General features: G+C 39.0%; 1 protein-coding gene across 3 annotated transcripts in view; it reads left to right on the top strand.

Moving 5' to 3' along the window:
• The window catches only part of CDK14 (cyclin dependent kinase 14), a 591,939-nt gene that overhangs the window by 51,376 nt on the left and 524,465 nt on the right, over positions 1–16,098 (top strand). The gene's annotated exons all lie outside the window — the stretch shown is intronic.

The raw sequence follows: 16,098 nt of genomic DNA, 5'->3' as shown, positions 1-16,098 counted from the left end.
TTGAGCATCTGTTTACTTTGTGCTGGAGACGTCACTGGGTATTTACTTTTCACAACTTATAACAACCCTGTGAGCTCCTGTTTTCCTGTGAGGAAAGCAAGGCCCAGGGAGCATAAGTATTGGCAGAAGTCATAGAGCTAGTGCACCAGGCATGCTCTTTCTGTTTTGTCACAGGATCTAATTTTGGTTCAAACTGTAGCATCAGTTATTTTGTAGAAGTCTCTTGATTTGGGTTTGTATGCTGTTTTCTTATGATTGGATTGAAGTTTTGTAATATTTTCATCACCCTAAGATGAAACCCTGTACCTATTAGCAGAAGCTGCCCATCTTCCCCTCCCTCCAGCCCCTTGCAACCAGGGATCTACTTTCTATCTCTATAGATATCCCTATTCTAGAGAGTTCACATAAATGGAATCATACACTATATGGTCTTTGTGACTGGCTTCTTTCATTTAACATGTTTTCAAGGTTCATCCTGTTGAAGTATGTCAGTACCAGTACTTAGCTCCTTTTTATGGTCGAATAATATTCTATTATATGGATATGATGTCTTTTGTTTATTCATTCATCAGTTGGTAGAGAATTCGGTTGTTACCACTTTTTAGTTGTGAATAATGCTGCTATAAGCGTTCATGTACAAGTTTTTGTGGGGATATATGGTTTCATTTTGCTTGAGTGGATACCTAAGAGTGGAATTGCTGGGTCATATGGTAACTGTGTTTAGCATTTCTGAGGTAGGGGTGGTTCCTTTTTTATAAATGTGTTTGATTCTTTATTGTTTCTTGTGGTTTCTATCCACTAGTGAGTTAGGGTTACAGTGGACTTAGATTCAAGACAACAATAATAGTGTATCTCGTATTCTCCTTTAGTGCCAGGTAAAACATTTATAAAAATAATTAATACTTATTTTCAGATTTCTGCACATACATGAGGTTTTTAAAAATGCATGACAGTCTTCCTTCTTATGTCTTTTTTAACATTTGAAAATATATATGTGTGTGTGTGTATATATACATATATATATATATATATATATATGTTGGTATTTATATAAGTGTGGTCCTAATGTAATATGGACAACTGGAGTCTACAGATTGTTGGTAGAACACCAGTTGAAATAAGATTCTGCACTTCTGAGTATTAACGATAGCTGGGGATAATCTCTGTTAGTTTATGGCATTTCCTAGGCATTATTATGTTCAGACCCTAAAGGGTTGGACTGCATGCCTCCCTGCTGATCTGTCTGCAAGAAACAGCAGAATTGTAAAGCAACATAGCTTTTTTTGGTTCAGTAAATAGACATTTCTTGCTGGGATGACAGAAGTCTGAAACTACTCTTTAAAAATACATGTAGTTTAACTCTGTGAATGTTGCCAGAAGTAATCTTATTAAAATAAGATTATGAAGTACTCTGGCCTGCAAGAATATTGCCCTGCATTACAGTACAGTTGGTTAAAAAAAAAAGTCCTGTGATCAGAATCTTCACACTTGTGATATTGCTTCGATTTCCCCTGTTTCATCCAAATATTTTCTACTATATATTTTGGTATGCTAGGTGTCAAGGAGACCGTAAAAGCGTATATGTTTTTGTTGTTCTTTTTTTTTTTTTTTTTTTTTTGGCTGCACCTTGTGGCATGTGGGATTTTAGTTCCCCGACCAGGGATCCTGTGCCACCTGCAATGGAAGCTCACAGTCTTAACAACTGGACCGCCAGGGAAGTCCCTGTATATGTTGTTCTTGTCTTCAAGGAGCTTATGCAAATAATGATATAAAGCAGAAATGAAGAAAGGCTCCACAAATGTTACAGAGGGCTGTGGGAAAGTTTCAGTAGTTCAGAAAGAGCTCAGCAGTCTGGGGTCCTTGGAGGGGATGGAATCCTGGAGCTGGGAACAGTGTGTGTTTGTAAATCTTTTGGATTGACTCTTTTTAGAGCAGTTTTAGATTTACAATAAAATTGAGAGGAAGCTACAGAGATTTCCCGCAAACCACTCCCCCTGCCCCCATCCACACATAGCCTCCCTCATTATCAACATCACTCACCAAAATGGTACTTTTTTTTTTTTTTACCAGAAGGAACACTGAATTGACTCTTTACAGTAAAAGCACAACCTCATTAGTTTGCCCTCCACTAATTAGGAAATTTTTGTGAAATATTGGGTAAGGATTGAACTTTAGATAGGATTTTCCAAGAAATTAATAGCATCAATGACATAAAGTGAATGTTTAACCTATTTAGGAGAAGATAATGGTTTAAAGTACTTCTGTAATGAAGGACCCATACATAAGCATTCCAGCAACATTTATTGAGTATGTTGAGAAAGAATAGTGTGATGACTAAGAGCATAGATTCTAGCATCAGACTCCCCGGATTCAAATATGGCTCTACTATCGTCTAGCTCTGTGGCTTGGGCAAATTACTTAACCTCTCTGAGGCTCAGTTTCTTGTTCTGTAAGGTGGGAACAACAGTTTTGCTTACCTTGTAGCATTTCTGTGAGGATTGAGTGTTAAATGCTTAGATCCGAGTTTCGTGCCTGATAAACACTCATTAAGTATTGACTATTATAATGTGTTCCTAGCACTGTGCTAAGTGCAGTGGGGAGATATAAGAGAATTTCTGGTGTCAGAGATCTTTCAGACTAGCAGGTAACATAACACATATTGATATATAATGTATATACATCTTCAATACAATACAGACAGGTGCATATTTTCTTTCTAGTTTGCAATTTAACAATTATAATTAATTCAGTGGACTTTCAAAAACCTAGTTTGAATCCCTTCAGACAACATAAAAGTAATAACTTTTCTTATAACATGTTCTATGGTTTAGACTTTTCCATAAGTTCTGATGACCTTCTCCTAGTTGGATTGATTTACTGAAATTGGACTATTTGGCCCACTGGGGAAATGCACACTAACTTTTACCCTTATGTCTCTGGTGAATGTACCAATTAGGAGGCGATGCTCATGTTTCTTGAATGTTGTTTTACAGCCCAGCTGCAAAACAGTGGCTCCTGAGTCTAAGGAAGTGGAAACTGGCAAAACCATGGAGTGAAGCCACTGCCTGAGGTGCCCTCAGCCATACCACTTGGCACCTAGAGACGGGACATACATTGGTCATTGAGTCATTTTCCAAGGATTCCGAAACCTTTCATGATAGAATGTTGAGACACAGATAAATTGAATTCTGTGTCTGCTACCGGAATCCTGTGAAAACTCGAGAGGCCAAGATTTGCCTATTGAGGTCTTCTTAAGGTGAAATTAAGAACCGATGTATTTTGCACAATTTCTGTTGGCCAAAGGTGCTCGTGGCTGCTGCTGCTCTTTTTCTGGCGTTGTTGCTATTTTAGAAGTGTGCTGAGCGGGGCCACTGCAGTACACAACTCCAGGGGACAATATTTATTAGATAGTTTATGTATAGTGCACTCCCTGAAACTGTGCAGAACATAGGCTGCACAGCTGCTAAAGACGGACCTAGTGCTGAATTTGACTCTTAGTTTTGTTCTTAGAACCTGTTGTTACAAGTTCTTTGGAATGTGTCCTGGTCTTATGGATGAAATTGGACCTTTAACTGGACAAGGTCTTAAACTCCAAATACTCAGATAACCCACGTGCCTTCCACGTCTGGTTTGGCATTAACCCAAACTCTCACTGTTATCACCCAGGTTATTATGACATGTCTTATCACTGTAAGTCATCTGGTGACTGGTTTAAAGGAATTCTAACCCTTGTGTGCCAGGACTTCACTAAGCATTCTTCACTTGTAAGCCTGATTTGTGTTCCTACAGCCGTTGTTGCTGGGATCGATCCTTCTCGAAGGTCTGCGAGGTTATAAATGTATTGATGGTTGTGTAAGAGGCTGCTGTTTCTCATACAAGGCCAGCCCTGCCTCCAGCTGCTCCAGGCGGGGTCTCGAGCAGCTGCAACAGCTGCCCTAGGAGTCTGCAAAGCACTCTCCTGCATTGCACAAGGATTAAATATGCTATCTGCTAGAGCTGTGTCTGGTAAGAGTCTTAGAACACTTCCAGGAAAGAAAAACAAAATTGTATTTCCACAAAGGAGTAAGAAATGTTGGCACTTATCTCCATGAGGTCACTTCACTCGGGACAAAAAGTTTGTGTTCTCCTTATTTTAACCAATTTTCTAGGTACTTTGAGGAATACTTTAAGTTTGTGATTCTAACTTAGAGAGATTAGAAAAATAACTCTATTAACTTTGGGGTGATTGGAACCAGGATGATACATTTTGTTCATATAGGTTATTATGAATTTGTCTTTACTCGTCCACTAGTTAGGTCACCGTTTATGCCCTGCTTCCTCCCTCCCTCCCTCCCTTCCTTCCTTCCTTCTTTTTTCTTTTTCACATGTTTGGTAGTTAGGTGTGTTGGTATAAAGCAAAGCCTGGTTGATTTAAACCACAGACAAGTTTAGAACTGGAAGGAATTCTGGTATCATTTATCACAAGCTCCTCATTTTACAGGTGTCAAAGCTGAGACCTTGAGAAGCTAAATAACTGTGCAAAAGTGACAGAACTGATGGGTGGTGGAATCTCAACCAGCACTCAGGCCATGCTGTGCCAGAGAGACGCAAGTCCTGCTCATTTCTCTCCTGGGTCAGGTGCCCTTGGAGAAGCCAGAGACCTGCCAGGGGTTATTTATGGAACCCCAATGTGCAATTGAGGTGATTCTCATTTGAACACTTTATGGGAATGGTGTGGAGTATGCTTATAAAAGGCCCTGTCACTTAATAGAAGACTGACCTTGGGTGGTTAGTTAACCTCTTTGTGCTTCAGTTTTCTAATCTGAAAAATCGTATTTCCGTCCTCATTCAGATGCAAGGATGCTGTGTGTGAATACTTGTAAAGTACTTACTACAACGTTTGGCATAGAGTAGGTGCTATGCAATCGTGAGCTGATAGGATTATGTGTTGAAAGTTTCCTTTTAATTTTTTTTTTTTTTTTTTTTGCGGTAAGCGGGCCTCTCACTGTTGTGGCCTCTCCCATTGCGGAGCACAGGCTCCAGACATGCAGGCTCAGCGGCCATGGCTCACGGGCCCAGCTGCTCGGCAGCATGTGGGATCTTCCCAGACCGGGGCACGAACCCATGTCCCCTGCATCGGCAGGCGGACTCTCAACCACTGCGCCACCAGGGAAGCTCCCCTTTTAATTTTTTAAAACCCATTTGTAAGAGAGGAAGTATCTGTAGAGAAGCTTAAACAGTCATCTTGAGACTTTGTTTGTATTAGGAGGTTGAGGAGGGGAGAGACCTTGGCACCGGATAACTGTAGATTTCAGTCTGAGCTCCTTGACTTTCTAGCCATGCAAACTGATTCATCTCATGCCACCTGTTCAGTTTGTTCATCTGCTCATGAGGTTGTGAAGGTTAGAGGAAGTGGATGTGAAACCAGCCTTAGCACACAGGTGGCAGGTGCTTTTTGTTCCCTTTGCACTGAGTGGAATGTCTACACACACACACACATACACTCAGGTGGAGTTCTGTTTCTTCTATGATATCCCCCTTTCCCCATTACTCTCCAACTTTTATAAATCTCTCTTCATATAAACTATAACACACCTGCCTCGCTTTCTTTCACTTCATGTATATTGTCTTGAATTATTTAAAAAGTTTGTCGTGTATCCACTTTCTCTCTCTGAGAAAGAGCATTAAGATTTGTTCTTATTTTGGGGACTTCCCTGGGGGCGCAGTGGTTACGAATCTGTTTTCCAGTGCAGGGACATGGGTTCGATCCCTGGTCCAGGAAGATCCCACATGCTGCAGAGCAACTAAGCCCGTGTGCCACAACTACTGAGCCTGCATGCCACAACTGCTGAAGCCTGCAAGCCTAGAGCCTGAGCTCAGCAACAAGAGAAGCCACCATAATGAGAAGCCCGCGCACCACAATGAAGACTCAACACAGCCAAAAAAAAAAGATTTGTGCTTATTTTGGATCATACTCACCTTGGTACTGAGTGTGTAATAGTTGCTCAGGAAGGAACTGTTGATGTTGATGGAAAAGTTCATCAAAGTAAGCAGGGAGTGGGTCTTCTTCTGCCAGCATATTGAGAACCTGCCCTCTTCAGCTTTCTTTTTCTCAGTCACTATTTTTAATCTTAGTACCTCTGTGTTAGTGCTTTCTGCTTCTGATCTCTGAGAAGCCGTTGTTTCTTTGTCTCTGTTGTTCTAGTGTAAGAAACTAGAGATATTCTCAGTCACTGACTTGTTAATAGAAAAATTTCCGTGTAAGATTTTTGGCCATAGTCTTCTATTCAGAAAGTCTCTCTAAAAATTCATTGCAACCTTTAGTCACCTTTAATAAAACAAAACCAAATTTCCGTCATTTTCATGGTTCAGGAGCTCCTTGGTAATGCTTGCACTTTATAGAACCTTTTCTCTGCAGAATAGAAATTGCTTTCTAAAAACTATTGGGTTTTTACAGTTACAGAGTCTGAAGCCAGTGGAGAAAGTATTTACATTCTCAATCTGGAGTGCTTTTAAATATACTATTTTCTAAATATTTTTTGTAATAAATTTTTACATTTTATTTCTCATATTTTGCTTAAAAACTTTCTAAATGCATCTTTTTCTCTGAATGTTGCTTAAAATTATATTGTTAATAGTATTTAAGGAACATTCATTCCTTCAGTATTTATTATGCATTCTATGGCAGGTGCTATGCTGGATTCTGGGAATATAATAACGAATGACACAAACTTGGTTTTAGCCCTTGAGGAGTTTACAATCTAGCGGAAAGTAGGAAAAAAAGTAGCTTTCAAATGAAGTAATGGGTAAGGAAGGGTTAAAGTCAGCAGAAGTTGCTAAACTGTACTACTACTGAAACTAATGAATACTTTTTAAAAGCGTTCAAGATGTGATGGACTGTGAAAATAGGTCAAGACAAATACATTTCCCCTCCGTGATTGTTTACTTTTGCAAGGACTGTAATAAATTATCTCTAAACTTTATGTGGCACAGAACCCGAAGGGTTTTAGACATTATTGTGTGGCCATCTGACATCTACAACAAATTTAACCCCTTGAAGCAGAGTGTTTGAACTTCACTGTGAAGCAAATCAAGGGAAAGGAAAAAGCATCTTTCTATAAAACACAAGACCACAGGGAGAGACCAGGTGACTCTTCTGTTTCCATCAGAAAATGGACAACCCCACATTTAATAAATTTATTTATTTATTTATTTATGGCTTCATTGGGTCTTCATTGTTGGGTCTTCGTTGCTGCGTATGGGCTTTCTCTAGTTGCGGCGAATGGGGGTTACTCTTCGTTATGGTGTGCAGGCTTCTCATTGCGGTGGCTTCTCGTTGCAGAGGTTGGGCTGTAGGTATGCGTGCTGCAGTAGTTGTGGCTTGTGGGCTCTAGAGCGCAGGCTCAATAGTTGTGGCGCACGGGCTTAGTTGCTCCATAGCATATGGGATCTTCCCACACCAGGGCTTAAACCCGTGTCCCCTGCATTGGCAGGCAGATTCTCAACCACTGCACCACCAGGGAAGTCCCCAACTCCACATTTAGATGAAATTTTGGATGCCTTTACTCTGTGCTAGATTTATCTGATAATTATAATGCTGAATTATCACAGACAGTCACCCTCCTGAAGGCAAAAAAGCATGAGCAAATAATTTCTCCAGGTTCCCCTGTTTCTTCACAGCTTGATGATATTATGAAAGCTATATACACATCCAGTGTAAAATGTTTTCTTTCACTTTTTTGAAAGCAGTTAGGAGGATTGACTATTAAGACTGAGTTAGCTGAAGGAAGAGCCAACAGAACTTAGCACATTTGATAAAGTTTACCAATCATAAATGATTTATGGCCTTTATCTTTTATTAGACATTACCTACATGGTTCAGATTGGTAACCCATGGCAAGATCAAAGAAATATGGAGTCTGCCCTGTGCTTGAGAGAAATTGTAAAGATCTGAAGATTAAAGCTAGTTGAAGGAACTCTAGTCTTGGGGGAAAATTCTGGTAAATCTCAGTTGATGATCAGCTCAGCCCTATCTTGGAAACCTAAAATCTTTTACTTGAGGAAAAAGAATCTGAAATCATATTTTACTTAGGCACTAAGATCAGAAACAAGACAAGGTTGTCCACTCTCACCACAATTATTCAACACAGTTTTGGAAGTTTTAGCCACAGCACTCAGAGAAGCAAAAGAAATACAAGGAATCCAAATCAGAAAAGAAGTAAAGCTGTCACTGTTTGCAGATGACATGATACTATACATAGAGAATCCTATACATGCTACCAGAAAACTACTAGAGCTAATCAATGAATTCGGTAAAGTAGCAGGATACAAAATTAATGCACAGAAATCTCTTGCATTCCTATACACTAATGATGAAAAATCTGAAAGTGAAATTAAGGGAACACTCCCATTTATCATTGCGACAAAAAGAATAAAATACCTAGGAATAAACCTACCTAAGGAGACAAAAGACCTGTATGCAGAAAATTATAGGACACTGATGAAACAAATTAAAGATGATACAAACAGATGGAGAGATATACCGTATTATTGGATTGGAAGGATCAACATTGTGAAAATGACTCTACTATCTAAAGCAATCTACAGATTCAGTGCAATCCCTATCAAACCAACAATGGCATTTTTCACAGAACTAGAACAAAAAATTTCACAATTTGTATGGAAACACAAAAGACCTCGAATAGCCAAAGCAATCTTGAGAAAGAAAAATAGAGCTGGAGGAATCAGGCTCCCAGACTTCAGACTATACTACAAAGCTACAGTAATCAAGACAGTATGGTACTGGCACAAAAACAGAAATACAGATCAATGGAATAGGACAGAAAGCCCAGAGATAAACCCACTCACATATGGTCATCTTATCTTTGATAAAGGAGTCAAGAATCTACAGTGGAGAAAAGACAGCCTCTTCAATCAGTGGTGCTGGGAAAACTGTACAGTTACATGTAAAAGAGTGAAATTAGAACACTCCCTAACACCATACACAAAAATAAACTCAAAATGGATTAAAGACCTAAATGTAAGGCCAGACACTCTAAAACTCTTAGAGGAAAACATAGGCAGAACACTCTATGACATAAATCACAGCAAGATCCTTTTTGACCCACTTCCTAGAGAAATGGAAATAAAAACAAAAATAAACAAATGGAACCATATGAAATTTAAAAGCTTTTGCACAGCAAAGGAAACCATAAACAAGACGAAAAGGAAACCCTCAGAATGGGAGAAAATATTTGCAAATGAAGCAACTGACAAAGGATTAATCTCCAAAATTTAGAAGCAGCTCATGCAGCTCAATATCAGAACAACAAACAACCCCATCCAAAAATGGGCAGAAGAGCTAAATAGACATTTCTCCAAAGAAGATATACAGATTGCCAACAAACACATGAAAGAATGCTCAACATAACTAATCATTAGAGAAATGCAAATCAAAACTACAGTGAGGTATCACCTCACACCAGTCAGAATGGCCATCATCAAAACTTCTACAAACAGTAAATGCTGGAGAGGGTGTGGAGAAAAGAGAACCCTCTTGTACTGTTGGTGGGAATGTAAATTGTTACAGCCACTATGGAGAACAGTATGGAGGTTCCTTAAAAAACTAAAAATAGAACTACCATATAACCCAGCAATCCCATTACTGGGCATATACCCTGAGAAAACCATAATTCAGAGAGTCATGTACCACAGTGTTCATTGCAGCTCTATTTACAATAGCCAGGACATGGAAGCAACCTAAGTGTCCATCGACAGATGAATGGATAAAAAAGATGTGGAAAATATATACAATGGAATATTACTCAGCCATAAAAAGAAGTGAAATTGAGTTATTTGTACTGAGGTGGATGGACCTAGAGACTGTCATACAGAGTGAAGGAAGTCAGAAAGAGGAAAACAAATGCTGTATGGTAACACACATATATGGAATCTAAAAAAAAAAAAAAGGTTCTGAAGAACCTAGGGACAGGACTGGAATAAAGACGCAGATGTAGAGAATGGACTTGAAGGCATGGGGCGGGGGAAGGGTAAGCTGGGACAAAGGGGGAAAGTGGCATGGACATAAATACACTACGAAACATAAAATAGATAGCTAGTGGGAAGCAGCCACATAGCACAGGGAGATCAGCTCGGTGCTTTGTGACCACCTAGAAGGGTGGGATAGGGAGGTTGGGAGGGAGATGCAAGAGGGAGGAGATATGGGGATATATGTATATGTATAGCTGATTCACTTTGTTATAAAGCAGAAACTAACACAGCATTGAAAAGCAATTATACTCCAATAAAGATGTTAAAAAAAATATTTTACTTAGGCAAAGTCAGGATTCAACTGCAGTAAGTAATTACTGCATTTTACCTAATTACATTCACCCAATGCCTGGAAAATCTATTTGCTTGTTCCATTTAATTGGTGGGTATTGTTTTTATTGTTAATGATCCTATGTTATGTATTTAATTTGCTAAACTGCTTACATTTTTTTGCATGAAATGTAAGTCAGTATAAACCTATGTAATGAAAATGAAACCAGGCAGCACAATCCGTACTGCATGAATGTGAATGTGCCAAGTGCAGGGTGGCTGGGTGCTTGGTGTATTTGGAAGGCTCATCTAAGGGGGTGCTGTTATGTTCATCTCTAGCTGATTGTATCCTACACAAATCCAAGCTCAGTGTTGTCAGGTCTATAAAAATATCAGGGAACTCTCGAAATCCAGACTTTATGTTAAATCACTAGATCTTTAAATACTTTTATTTGATGATGATGGTGATGATGATGATGATGATGATGATTTTTAAGAGCACAAAGGATGGCAAACAAACCAGTTAAAAAACAATTCCCAGCCACGCAGTAAGGGGACAGTTTTTAACCTCAGCTGCAGTCTGGGTCGATAATTGAAAGTGCAACTCGGGAAATGATTGCAGAGTAGCTTTTAAGTAATGAGGGGAAATTCTTTCAAGTTGCAGCATATCCTTGAAGCTTTCTCTTTTTTCCAGAAATCCAAGCATCAGAGAAAAAAAAGAGAGATTTTTGGAGACGTATTTTCCATGTGTGCAATACAGGAGAATCACACATTAAAAATTTTTTGCATTTGCAGCCAATAGTAGGATGAGTTGGAACAGTAGTAGTATTGCATAAGTGAATCGTGCCTAGGCTGTAGTTTGAATAATTGTCAGTGTGGACTGGGGAATTACTTCATTTGGCATATCAGTTTTAATACAGATACGTGACTTATCCAGAGCAAATCATCATGCTTCAGGGTGGGTGCATCTACATTTGGGGACACTGAAAGGAATTGCATGTTTTACCACATCACTCCTCTGTTTAGTCATTCAGTGGCTTTCCACTGCTCACACATTAAACTCAGTAGCCTAGCAAAGTCCCTCCCAGCCTGGCCCCTGCCTGCCCCTTCAACCTCATCTTCTGCCAGCCCTCTTGCCCTCGTATATTCCTGTTTCCCAGTAACAGGGGGCTACTCTCAGTTCCCAAATGCTTCTTGCTTTTGCATCCCTATACTTGTTATTCCCTTTGTCTTGAATATAATGTTGCCTGATTAGCTTCTCTGATTTCCAGACTCAGCTCAAATACCTTTTCTTAAGCAAAAACTTTCTTATCTCTAAACTAGCATTTCATAAACTCTGGTTCAAGTGGATCTTAAAAAAACAGAGAAAATTGTATTTATATCAGGCACTAGAAGTGATTCTGTCTCTCTGCCGGGGTTGCAACATAAGTATTTCATAAGCTTAATAGATGTGCTGTATAAATAAATGGATTTACAGGAGTTTCCCAAATGAGGCATATTATAGCTCCTTTGGGATGACTCACAGTGCATGTGAGCATATTAACAACTCGGAATGTAGCAAATGCATTAGCTTTGTTTGATTCAATGTTTCTCAAACTTATTTGACAATGGAACACTTTTGTTTGAGAACATCTGTTAAAGTCTTGAGGAAAGTCTGATTTGGGAAGGTAGTTTGGGGAAAATCTTGCCTTACAACATGGTTTTACTTAATAAGAGGAAATATCTTAGGAAAGAATGTCTTCAAAGTAATGGAATTATTGTCCATTTCTCGGAATGGATTTCCCAACTTGGTTTCAGTATTTCAATATTTACACCATTATTAGTGCAGGTCCTTTAAAGTCATGGCTTGCCTAATTGTCACATAGTCCAACCACAAGAAATGCAAATTTGTATCACAATCTCATCTAATAATTTTTTATTTGAAAAATTTCACACACACACAAAAGTAGAGAGGAGGGTATGTTAAACTCTCATATAATTATTACCCAGATTCAACAGTTATTAAAATTTTTCTTCATTCTTTTCTTTATTGTCTACCCTCCTTTTTTGCTGAACTTTTCTAAACCATATCCAAGACATCATATTATTTCACTCTTACACTGTTTCAGTGTGCGTCTTCACAAAAGGGGGCATTGCCTTACATTACTGCAGTAATATTGTTGCACTTATCAAAATTATAATAATTTCTTGGTAATGTCTATTACCCAGTCCATATTCAAACTTTGAAAAATATTGAGATATAATGCACATAACATAAAATTCAGTCTTTTAATGGCCAATTCAGTGGTTTGTAGGATATTCAAAAACCTATGCAACCATCACCCCTAATTCCAGCACCTTTTATTTTTTTTTCGGTACACGGGCCTCTCACTGTTGTGGCCTCTCCCGTTGCGGAGCACAGGTTCTGGACGCGCAGGCTCAGCGGCCATGGCTCACGGGCCCAGCCGCTCCGCAGCATGTGGGATCTTCCCGGACCGGGGCACGAACCCGTGTCCCCTGCATCGGCAGGCAGACTCTCAACCACTGCGCCACCAGGGAAGCCCCCAGCACCTTTTTATCACCCCCCAGAGAAACCCATACTCATTAGCAGTCACTCCCCATTTTCTCCTCCCCCCACTAATCTAATTCCTGTCTCTAGATTTTTCCTATTCTGGTCATTATGTAGTCTTTTATGACAGGCTTCTTTCATTTAGCTTAATGTTTTCAAAGTTTCTTCACATTGTAGCATGTATTGTTGCTTTATTCTTTTCTATGGCTGAGTAATGTCCCATGGTATGGATATGTCACATTTTGTTTATCTATTCACCAGTTGGTGGACACTTGGGATGTTTTTATGTTTTGATTGTTACGAGACATGCCATTATGAACATTCATGTACAAGTTTTTGTGTTGACATATGTTTACATTTCTTCTGTGTATATCCCTAAGGGTGAAATTGCTGGGTCATATGGTAACTCTATATATAACTTTTTGAGGAACTGCCAAACTGTTTTCAAAGTGATGGCAACATTTTACATTACCGTCAGCAACTTATGAGGGTTCCAATTTCTCCACATCCTCACCAATACCTGTTATTTATTGTCTGTCTGTTAGATTTTAGCCATCTTAGTGGGTGCAAAGTGGTATCTCATGGTGGTTTTGATTTTATATATTTCCCTAATGACAAATATTAAGCAGCTTTTCATTTGGGTATTGGCCATTTGTATTTCTTCTTTGGAGAAATATCTATTCAAATCCTTCCCTAGCTTTTAAGTGGGTTGTTTGTCTTTTTATTATTGAATTGCAAGAGTTCTTTATATATTCTGAATACTAGTCCCTTCTCAGATATATTAGCTGCAAGTATTTAATCCCATTCTTCGAGTTGTCGTTTCACTTTCTTGATGGTGTCCTTTGAATAGCAAAAATTTCAAATTTTGGTCAAGTCCAATTTACCTATTTTTTTGTTGCTTGTGGTTTTAGTGTTATACCTAAGAAACCATTGTCTAATTCAAGGTCATATAAATTTATGCCTGTTTTTCTCTGAGATTTTAATAGTTTTAGCTCTTATTTAGTTAGGCCTTCGATACATTTCAAGCCCACTTATGATGTAAGGAAGGGGTCACACTTTTAAAAGTAAAATTTTAGTTTCAACTTTCAGGGTGACCTAGAAAGACAGTTGCTTTCCCGCTGCCTGCATGTACTTGTGGACCCCATCCCCCGTTCCAACTCCTCCATCCTTAGCTAATCATGACATAATTTATTAGAATCTGTTTGTGTACTAGGGAGTAGTAAAATCAGAGTATATGAGAGGACAAAGTCTTTATTACAAATGTGATTACATTTAATTAAGCAAACAACCAAGTTGTAATAGACATCTGGTGTTTTTGCCTTACTTGCCTACTCTTTCTGTTTTTTTTGGAAATGGCACTTGGTTTGTGGAGTCCGCTTCCCACAGTCTCTGTCTATAGGCTGAACTTACAACACATACTCCAGCTCAAGGAGTGGGCAAATTGTACTGACTTGACAAATGAGAATTTTATCTCTAGAGCCATCGTGATTGGTTCAGAGATGGATACAGACCCAAAAAGGGTCAGAGACATATGGGGAATTAGTGGGAAAGTTAACTGGTATAGCCTGGAAATTCTGATGTCTTATCACCAGAAAGCGGTGTCTGTCTGTTTATAAAACCAACATGAGGAAAGGTGAGCTGAGAGATTGGATCTTAACTATCCATTGAACAGCAGAATCCAGCTTTGCCTGAAGTTTAGACTATTTCTGGACCTTTCAAATACATGAGATACATGTATATTCCTTTCTAGATTCGCAGCTGAAAGAGTTGTGGTTCTGACGCAGATAGAATGATAGAAGCTGAAGACACAAGATATATGAGATGCTTTGTGCCTTCGTGGACTTGACAACTTAGAAGGGAAACAGAGAGACAAATAAATAAATATATGGCAAATGCAAGATTAGACATCTGAATAAAATAGGCAAACAGCACAACTATTAGGGAGGGGTTAGGGAACTGGAAAAAGTCTTCAAAAAATAATTACTGACTTGGGGTTGAAAAATGAATTGACATTCACTAAGTCTTTCTGCAGATAACAAAACCGATTTTTCCACTGTGGCTTAAAGAAGTCATTTCCATTTTGCTGTCAAAGAAGGACACGTTGTTACACTCTTATCAGTGGTATGGAACTGACCGTCAGATGGGCCATACCATGGCACTTTTCTAACAGCCACGAAGAGAAGGTGGGAACTAACCTAGCAGGTAGTTAGAAAATTCATAATTTGGGAAGTGGCGTTAAGGTTTTCAGAACCTAATTATGTTTATTTAGTGTATTTTTGAGATAAAGGCCCAGTGTAGTATTGTGCTTTATGTTGTTCTAACTCTGTAGACTTAAGATCATTCAGTCCAACTCATTCATTTCACAGAGAAAAAAATTATAGCCCAATATAGACTATAGAATGTATCCAAAGTCACACAACAGGGAAGGAACTGTAATCTTGGTTTCTTTATTCTTAGTGCAGTCTTTCTTCTATTTCATATCTTCTCCTATTGAGGCTTCTTCTGAAGAAAGAATCACTTCCTTAAGAACAGAAGCTGGTGGGGCTTGCAGTAAAATTCTTGAGGAAAAAGTAAAGAATAGGGGAGGTTTTTATGTGGATGAGCCTTTTGTTTCGCAGATTGCCAGCTGGATGTTTTCATCATTCTGAGTTTGGTACCCAGACTCCGCTGGAATGGCTGGATGGCTGCCACCTTTCATCCAGATGGTGCTCCCTGTGTCTGTTAAATCAGGCGGGAAGCTGTGGTCCTTGTGCAGATTCTCAGCACACCTATTTCCAGCGTTCAGGATTTCCAGCATACTGAATTTGAGATCAAGCAATTATTAGAAGTTACATATTCTTTTTTTCTAACTCTCGGGAGATTATTTTTTTGATCTTCTTTACTGAGCCACTGTCTCCTCCCCTCTGCAACTTCTGTAATAAGAAGGTCGTACAGACTCGCTGTAGCTTCGAATAAGATTATCAGAGGTAAGTATGAAACTATTAAGATGTAAGTAGACAAAATAAAGTTAGAATTTTTTTTTCTTAAGAAAAGTTGATGCTAATATTTGCTCCTTTGTAGTGGGCACTCAAAATCTTTATATAGAATAGGCTCAGAAGGGGAAATCTGTGAGAGAGTGGCATGGACTTATATATACTACCAAATGTAAAATAGATAGCTAGTGGGAAGCAGCCGTATAGCACAGGGAGATCAGCTCGGTGCTTTGTGACCACCTAGAGGGGTGGGATAGGGAGGGTGGGAGGGAGATGCAA

This window comes from Phocoena phocoena, chromosome 9 (genome assembly GCF_963924675.1).
Source record: "Phocoena phocoena chromosome 9, mPhoPho1.1, whole genome shotgun sequence".
Classification (NCBI taxonomy): domain Eukaryota; kingdom Metazoa; phylum Chordata; class Mammalia; order Artiodactyla; family Phocoenidae; genus Phocoena; species Phocoena phocoena.
The sequence above is the reverse complement of the archived record's forward strand: the minus strand, read 5'-3'. Positions and strand labels throughout refer to the sequence as shown.